The following is a 9,704-nucleotide window of genomic DNA, read 5'->3' on the forward strand; positions in this document are numbered from 1 at the left end:
ATGTATTATGGCAAAGATAAGAAACTAGAAGGAGAAGTAAAGAAACAAGTCGAAGAGATAAAGAGCTTGAAGGCTCAACTCTTGGAGGCGCACCAGGAAAACCAGGAGCTGAAGGGCAGCATATTCGGTATGACTTGTGAACCATCTGAATTATTGATTTAATCATAATGTGGAATGTTATAGTTCGGTTGATACAGGTATGTTGACCGGCCGCCCCGAAGAGGAAATGCCCGTCCTACAAAACGACATTCTGAAGGAGCTGGCAAAGCTGCATGAGCGTGCTCGGAAGGCTATGAAGAATATGGCCAAAGCCTTATGGCCTTCCGACGTCCCTCCAGAAAGTATGGAGGGGTTGGCTGGTCTATTCAAGGGTGCCCGACATCGTTTCGAGCTGTGGAAGACGTCCGCATGCCGTGAAGGCGCTCAAGAGGCATGGGCCATGGTGAAGACACGCTATACCGGTCTTGACCCGAACCATATGGCCAGAGTTGGACCGCGGGGACCTGACGGGAAGGAAATTCCTGTAAGCCTGGTATACGACCAAGTAATGACAGCGGCGAAATTTTTGCAACAAGATTGTAAATTAGATAGTCTACTGGATGGCATAGAAAGGGAGTAAGCATTCGATTCGATGTACCCATGTAATTATGACTGAACTTATCTCCTGCCGAATTGTATGAAAATTTTGTCATCACATACCTTCGGCTTCTACCTGCGAACCAAAAAGTTGGAGTGTTTCCCTATACTATGTTTGACTAAGAAACATTTAGTATTGTCGGAAACCAGGCAATCCAGCCATATTGCTCGAACAGACAAAATATATTTGGTGGAGTTATGTTATATTACTGTTTAACATAAGAAACATCTTTCAAGAAAAATAGTTCAGTTAGGGGTTCCTTTCCTTGGGCTGGGCTTGAATCTAAAGTACAGACAACCAATTTCATAGATTTTGCCGAAAACAGCCTGTTGTATATGTGCCGACCAAGTATTCCCTTAAGAACGCTAGCTTTCGGCTTCACCCGTCTGAGGTATAGGGCCGGATAACCTAGTTGTAACAATCGCAGAGGTGCTCCCTTTACACCGTAGCCAAACAATCGGGAACATAGGGTACAAGCACAGGAGCAAGGCAACCCAGCTTGGCAAAAACTTACGTCATAAAGGTGCATATAATGGCAGAAGCAACAGATATTACAGACAAAAGGACCTTGTAGGCCTTTCAATAAAATGTTTCTTTTAAAAGAAGCCCCCATGTATGGTGGGCTATATACATTTAAAGATGCGTACTCCCAACAATGCGGTTTATCCAGACATACAATTAAGGAGAGAAGGAAAAAAGTAAAAGGGGAGAGAAAATAGAAAAAAATCTAGTTTAAAATGAGACCTAAAGAGGCCGAACTATGCGTACAATCTTCGGAGCCGGGCGACGTTCCATGGGTTCGGCTCAAGGCGATTATCCTCGGTGTTGCGAAGGCGATAGGCTCCTCCAGTAAGGACTTCATCTATTATGAAGGGGCCCTCCCATTTAGATTTGAGCTTATCCTTTTTCTTCTCAGTGAGGCGTAGAACAAGTTCTCTGACATTGTATATTTTAGTCCGCACTTCTCTGCTTTGGTAATGCCTGGCCTGTTGTTGATAGAATGCAGAACGGGCCTTGTCAACGTCGCGCTCCTCTTCAAGTCCATCTAGGTTGTACTGTCGATCTAGTTCGGCTTCTTTCTCTTTGTACATGCGCACTCTAGGTGAGTTATGAATAATATCGCAGGTCAGTACAGCTTCTGCGCCGTACACCATAAAGAAAGGTGTCTATCCGGTCGTGCGATTGGGCGTGGTCTGGAGTCCCCAGAGTACGAAATCGAGTTTCTCAACCCAGTGCTTGTCTGATTCTCATAAAGAGTGCACTAGTCTGGGCTTAATACCTCTCATGATCAGACCATTGGCCCGTTCGACTTGGCCATTTGTTTGAGGGTGGTATACAGATGCATAGTCGAGTTTAATGCCCAACTTAGCGCACCAAGTTTTTACCTCATCAGCTGTGAAGTTAGACCCATTATCAGTGATGATACTGTGCGGGATACCATAACGGTGCACTACGCCAGATATAAAGTCAATCACTGTCCGGCCTCAGTTGTTTTTACTGGTTTGGCCTCTATCCATTTAGTGAATTTATCCACCATGACCAGCAAGTATTTCTTTTTGTGGCTTCCCCCTTTAAGGGGTCCAACCATGTCAAGCCCCCAGACCGCAAAGGGCCAAGTAATGGGGATTATTCTTAATGCGGTGGGAGGCATGTGGCTTTGATTGATGAAAAGCTAACAACCCACGCAGCGTTGGACAAGGTCTTGAGCATCAGTTCGAGCCGTAGGCCAGAAAAAGCCTGTTTGGAACGCCTTGCTTACAAGGGTGCGGGCTGCAGCGTGATGACCACCGAGACCGGCATGTATTTCTGCCCAGAGCTGCCTTCCCTCTTCTTCAAAGATACACCTTTGAAGGACTCCGATAGTACTTCTTTTATATAGTTCACCCTCATGCACTTTAAAGGCTTTAGAGCGCCGAACTATGCATCGCGCCTCGTTTTGATTGTCGGGAAGCTCTTGCCTATTAAGGTAGGCCGGGAATGATTTGGTCCAGGGAGCGATAACCGCCATTATCTCATGAGTAGAGGGTGTTATCTTGATATTCGGACTCCCGATGTTGTCTGCGTTGTGTTAGGTGGTTGGGGTGTGATCATGTCCACATTGCCTTCTCTGTTCTCACCCTGCCAAACCACAGATGGCTTAAAGAGCCTTTCCATGAAGGTGTTGTGTGGCATGGGGTTGCTCTTAACACCCATATGGGCGAGGATGTCGGCGGCCTGGTTACTTTCTCGGGCGACATGATGGAACTCGAATCCATCGAATCGTGCTGACAGTTTTAATATGGCGTTTTGATATGCCACCATTTTTTGGTCCTCTGCATCAAACTCTCCATTGACCTGGGAAATTGCGAGGTTTGAATCACCGCACACCTCCAAGAGTTGTATACCCATGGAGACAACCATGCGAAGACCGTGTAGTAACACCTCGTATTCGGCTACATTATTAGAGTCTTTATACATAATTTGCAGTACGTAGCGGACTGTGTCCCTAGTAGGGTATGTAAGGATTACACCAGACCCCAGTCCGGCCAGCATTTTGGAGCCATCTAAGTACATAATCCAATTAGAGTATAGGATGTACTCTTTAGGGAGTTCGGCTTCCGTCCATTCGGCTACGAATTCGGCCAATACCTGGGATTTAATAGCTCGGCATGGCTTGTATATGATTTCAAACGGTAATAGCTCGATGGTCCATTTGGCTATGTGGCCGGTGGTGTCCCTGTTATTGGTGATTTCATTCAGTGGCACTTTGGATGGCACTGTGACCGAACACTCTTGGAAGTAGTGCCGAAGTTTGCGGGATGCCATGAAGACTGTGTAGGCTATCTTCTGATAGTGCGGGTATCGAGATTTGCAAGGTGTAAGGACCTTTGATACATAGTAAACTGGTTTTTGGGTGGGGAATTTATGTCCCTCCTCCCCTCGCTCGACGACGAGGACGGCACTGACTACTTGGTTAGTTGCCGAAATGTATAATAACATAGGCTCTCCAACGCCAGGTGCGGCCAAAATTGGGTTGCTTGCGAGAAGGGCCTTGATTTCTTCCAATCCGTCTGTGGCTACATCCGTCCATTTGAAGTTGTCAGTGCAGCACAGTAGCTTGTATAATGGCAATGCTTTTTCTCCTGATTTGGAGATAAATTGGCTTAAGGTCGCGACGCACCCAACTAGTTTCTGGACCTGCTTTAGGTCTGTTGGTATGGCCAATTGTGACAGAGCTCGGATCTTGGTTGGATTTGCCTCGATTCCTCTATGGGAAACAATGAACCCCGGCAACTTTCTGGCCGAAACTCCGAAGACACATTTTTCTGGATTAAGCCGGATGTCGTATGTTCGGAGATTGTCGAAGGTGGGGCAAAGGTCATCGACTAGTGACTCGACGTGCTTTGTCTTGATGACCACGTTGTCCATGTATGCTTCGACTATTTTGCCTATTTGCTTTTCCATGCATGTTTGAATCATGCACTGGTAGGTGGCCCTGGCATTTTTGAGTTTGAAGGGCATAGTATTGAAGCAGAAGGGACCATAAGGGGTGATGAATGCGGTTGTAGCCTGGTCTAATTCCTTCATATTAATCTGATGGTATCCGGAATAGGCGTCAAGGAAACACAGAGAGTCGTGTCCTGCAGTTGCATCAATGATTTGGTCGATGCGAGGCAATGAGAAGGGGTCTTTAGGGCAAGCCTTATTGAGGTCCTTGAAGTCGACACACAGGCGCCACGATTTGTCCTTTTTAGGTACCATGACTAGTTTGGCTAACCAATCCGGATGTTTGATTTCCCTAATAAACCCAGCCTCTAATAACTTGGCTAGCTCTTGTCCCATGGCTTGATGCTTGGGTTCGGAGAATCACCGTAGTGTCTGCTTCATGGGTTTGAATCCTTTGATTATGTTGAGACTGTGTTCGGCCAGTCTTCATGGGATGTCGAGCATGTCTGAAGGATAGCAGGCGAAAATATCCCAATTCTCGCGCAGGAGTGCACGTAGGGCGGCGTCCACTGCCGGATCCAGTTGTGCTCCGATAGACGCTGTTTTATTAGGGTCCGTCGGGTGCACTTGTAATTTTACTATTTCTTCGGCTGCCTTGAAAGAGGTGGACTTGGATCTCTTATCAAGGATCACATCGTCCCTATCCACTGTAGCTCGTAAGGTGGTTAATTCTTCTACCGCTAGGGCTTCGGATAGTGCCTCAAGGGCCAAGGATGCGGTTTTGTTTTCGACACAAAGGGCTTTGTCCGGGTCGCTCGAGATTGTGATGATTCCATTAGGGCCGGGTATTTTGAGATTCATTTACCCATAATGTGGTATAGCTTGAAAGCGTGAGAAAGCATCTCGACCGAGGATAGCGTGATACCCACTGTTGAAGGGGACCACATGAAAAAGCAACTCTTCATATCTATAGTTTTCAGGCGTGCCGAACACCACATCCAGTTTGATTTTTCCTGAGCAGTGTGCCTCTTGATTGGGTATAATACCTTGAAAGGTGGTGTTGCTTTGCTCGATGCGTGACCTATCCATCTGCATTTTGTCAAGTGTGTCCTCGTAGATGAGGTTAAGTCCACTACCGCTGTCCATGAGCACTTTAGTAAGCAGGAAACCATCAACGATGGGGTTTAGTACTAAGGCGGCGGGTTCTCGGACTGATCGAGCCTTTGGTTCGTCTTCGGCCGTAAAGGTTATCATCGTGTCGTTCCATGGGCTCAGTGCGGTATCTTGATGGACTTCGGCGAGGTCGCGGAGCGCCCGTTTGCACCGGTTGTTAGAAGAGAAAATCTCAAAGACTGTTAGGACGTTAAAGTTGTCCTTCTCCGGTGAGTATCCTTCTGGAGTTGTGGTGAGGATGGCCTCTCCACTTTTTGCTACTTGTCGAAGTACCCAGCATGCCCGGAGGCTATGGGTTGGGACTGTGTGCAGAGTGGTATGGATCGGGCAGGGTTTGTCCAATAGTTCGTCAAGAACGGACCTGTGTCCCGTGAAGGGTTTGTTCTTCCTGCCCATAGCCCGATGGTTGGGTGGCCCGCTGGGGTATATTCTTTTAGCCCGGGCCGCACACTACATCAGGCAGCGGGCTCCAGTTGATTTTTCTGGGCCCTCCATATCACTACAAAAAAGAGACACATCTGTGACATTTTGGGCTGAACGAATTTTTTTCTGTCATACTTATGACACTTCTATGACGATAATTGTGACAAAACCCGGTATCATCATAGATGTGGTGGGCTCCTACTTCTATGACAAAAAATCATGACAGAAAATTGGCTTTTCATCCTAGGCGGGCCGGAGACGCAACTGCATGACATTCTTTGGGCCGTCCATGACGGAAAAAACCGTGGTAGAAGCGAGGGCGAAGAAAATATCGGGGTGTTCCCGGTTACAGTGGGTGGTCGGGGCCGAGAGATGCATGGAGGTTTGTGCATTTCTCTCATACACGCATGCGCGTGGGTGCGAGGCGTTGGGATCTAACTGAACCTGAGCGAGGCGTTCGCCTACTGAACCCGAGCGATTGCATTGCAGGCTACGCGTTACAAAACCCGAGCGATCGATCGATGGCTGTTAACTGAACCCGATCGAGCGATTCCTTCGCTACTGCTGCTAACTGAAGTCGGTCGATGCTGCCTCTAGATGAACAGTGAGTGTTGCAGGGGGGTTTGGATGAACAGTTTCCGGTGGGGGTGGATGAACAGGCCCCCGTGGTGTTGCCTCTGGATGAACAGGACCCCGATCGATCGAGCCGATTGGGGCTGGATGAATAGGACCCCGTGGAGGGCTGGATGAACAGGACGACCCCGTGGAGGGCTGGATGAACAATAGACGGTGGAGGGGTGGATGAACAGTAGCCCATGGAGGGGTGGTTGAACAGGAGCCCGTGGAGAGAGTTGGTTGAACAGTAGCCGGTGGAGTAGCGCGTGGTGGAGGCTGGATGAACAAGAGCCCCTGGATGAGCAATCGCAGGTGGAGGCTGGAGGAGGTCGACGGTGGATGAACAATAGCCCATGGAGGATGGAGGAGGTCGACGGTGGAGATGAACAGTATCTCGTGGAGTCCTGTTTTGTGGTATGCCACACCCTCCCGATGAACAGGACCCCCTTTTCGACCGTAGCGCTCCAACACAAGTCCGTTTCCTCCGTTTTGTGGTACGCCACACCCCTCCCGATGAACAGGACCCCATTTCGATCGTAGGAGGTCCAACACAAGTTTGTTTCCTCCGTTTTGCGGTACGCCAGACCCCTCCCGCTGAACAGGATCCCATTTCGAACATAGCCGATCGAACACAAGGCCGTTTCCTCCGTTCTACGGTACGCCAGGCCTCGTTTCCATCGGCTGTTCCGTCCAAGCCCTCCCGATGAACACGACGATGCATTCCATTCCGATCCAGCCGGTTGGCTCCCCATGAACACGACGACGACGCAGTTTCTCCGTTCCGACACAGCCATGTACACGAGCCATGGCCGTACGTATGCGCGAGTAGGCATTCGAGACCCCGCCCGTATGTACGTATGTGGCCGTATTTTCTTTCTTGCACACTGGCCGCTATACGTACGTGTACATGCTACATGCGCGCCTCTACTACGACATGTGCGTGCCTCTACATCGACCAGTATGTACGTACACGTTCGTGACCAGAATGACAATGCTACGTACGCTTCGACCAGGTGGGTCCCGACTGTCATGCACTTCCTTGCATGCGAAGATGTAGCTGGTGGGTCCCAGTAGTCAGGGGGGCGAATCATTTTTTTTGCACGGACGCACTTCCTTGCGTGCGAAGATGTAGCTGGTGGGTCCCAGCAGTCAGGGGAAATGTTTTTTTCATGAAATACGGTGGCCCGTCTGGTGGGTCCCAGCTGTCAGGTGGAGGAATAATTATTTTGCGCGTAATAAGGAGGCACTTCCTTGCGGCCACCGTGGATCTAGCTATCAGCCTCTCTATGTATAGTACTCCTCTGATGGAAGTCGTTCCTTGACCACGTTGACCACGCCGCACCGAGATCACCAGGGCGGTGGACGATGGCGAGGCCTAGGAAAGGGACGACGCGGAGCCGAGGAAGACGCGGCAGTGGAAGCCCGCACGGAGAGGAGTACGAGGGTTGACTGGATCGGTTGCAGTGTGAGGTTGCCGTCGCCACAGGGTCTGTCCAGCGGTGAGAATAGTAGGGGGCGATGAGGCCTCCGTGGCAGCATAGCTGTCCACGGAAGGCAGGAGCATGCAGCACGACCGACGCTGCTTTGGGTGGCTGGAGCAAGAAGACCAGAGGTTTAAGAAGCACTACGGCCGCTGGATGGACATCGTATGGTCACTGGATCTAGAATCATTCATATTGACTAAGTTGACAAAGTCGTCCGTCCCCGTCAACTTAGTAGGCCCACAAGTCAGCCTCCCACCAAGGAGGGTCCCAGGTAGCAGGGGGAGTATTCATATTTTTGTGCGTAATAAGGAGGCACTTCTAGTGGGTCCGAGCTGACAGCGGGGGGAACGTTTTTTTGCGAAATACGATGGCCCGTCCGATAGGTCCCAACAGTCAGGGGGAAAATGTTTTTTTCGCGAAATACGGTGGCCCGTCCGATGGGTCCCTGCTGTCAGGTGGAGGAATAATTATTTTGCGCATAATAAGGAGGCACTTCCTTGCGGCTGCCGTGGACCCAGCTATCAGCCTCTTCACGTACAGTACTCTTCCGATGGAAGTTGGTCGTTCACCACATTGACCACACCGTGCCAAGAGCACCACGGCGGTGGACGAGGCGAGGCCTAGGAAGGGGACGACAAGGAGCCGGGGAAGACGCGATAGTGGATGCCCACGTGGAGAGGAGTACGAGGGTTCACTGGTTCGGCTGCGGTGTGAGGCTGCCGTCACCGCAGAATAACATGGGGTGTGGGTGAGTGGAGGGATGGCCTGGCCAGCGGTGGGAGTAGTAGGCAGCGGTGAGGCCTCCGCGGCAGCGCAGCCGGCCACGGGAGGCAGGAGCAGGCAACACGATCGGCGCTGCTTTGGGCGGCTGGAGCAAGAAGACCAGAGGTTGAAGAAGCACTACGGCCGTTGGATGGACATCGTATGGTCACTGCAGCTAGAATCGTTTATATTGACTAAGTTGACAAAGCCCTTGGTACGCGTCAACTTAGTAGGCCCACAGGTCAGCCTCCGAAACGGTGCGCCCCAGATGTCAGAAGGGGGAGGAATCATTTTTTGGGTGGCCGAAGCTAGAATATCCGAGATTGAAGAAGAAGCACGACATCCGTTGGATAGACATCCAACGGCCACTGCTGCTAGAACCGTGTGTTGACTATAATAAGTTGACAAAGCCTTGCATACGCATCAACTTCTTTTTGCTAGGGGACGCGTCAACTTAGTAGGCCCACAAGTGTGTGGCAGAGAACTTATAGCGAATGTACAACCCATTTTTGAATTCTAATGGAATTTATTACAACTCATTTATAGTTTGTTAAAAGTACAACCCATTTTCTAGCTAGGACAACGATTAATAATTTCAACCAACCATTCAAGACATAATTCAATAAAATTTCCCACATTTTGATGGGATCCGAAATATTTTTATCCCGAAATTTCTAGTCTGATTAAATATAAATTTGTATTACGTAAAAATCCAACGAAACATTGCGCGCGCAACAATTAAAAATTAAGATTTTTAAAATCCATAAATAATATTTTATAAAGTAATTTCGTGTTTGGTTCATTTTTTTATAGTTACTGCCCAATTTTTATAATTACATCCCATTTATTATTTTTTAAAGCCCATTTTCCTGTTAAGCCTAATGCATCCTCCTAGAAAAGATTTGGAGCCCAGCGGGGCGGAGAATAACAAGTTGACCTTGCCTAGGTATTCCTTTAAAAACGTATAGTTGGGCTAGCCATTTTCATCTTGAAAAATAATAATATCTGGGCTGGATATCTGGCCTGGGCTAGACGGGCCACAGCCCGCCCAGTTAATACCGTGCTCTCCTTTGAACAACAACGAAAACATCGCCAAGAAAATCTCTGCAGTGCTCACGCCTCAAAACACAAATACTGCTCGAGCTGCTTGGTCCCAGCTGTCGGCCGCACCTTGTGCAATTCTC

The sequence above is a fragment of the Triticum dicoccoides genome, chromosome 5B (genome assembly GCF_002162155.2).
Source record: "Triticum dicoccoides isolate Atlit2015 ecotype Zavitan chromosome 5B, WEW_v2.0, whole genome shotgun sequence".
NCBI lineage: Eukaryota > Viridiplantae > Streptophyta > Magnoliopsida > Poales > Poaceae > Triticum > Triticum dicoccoides.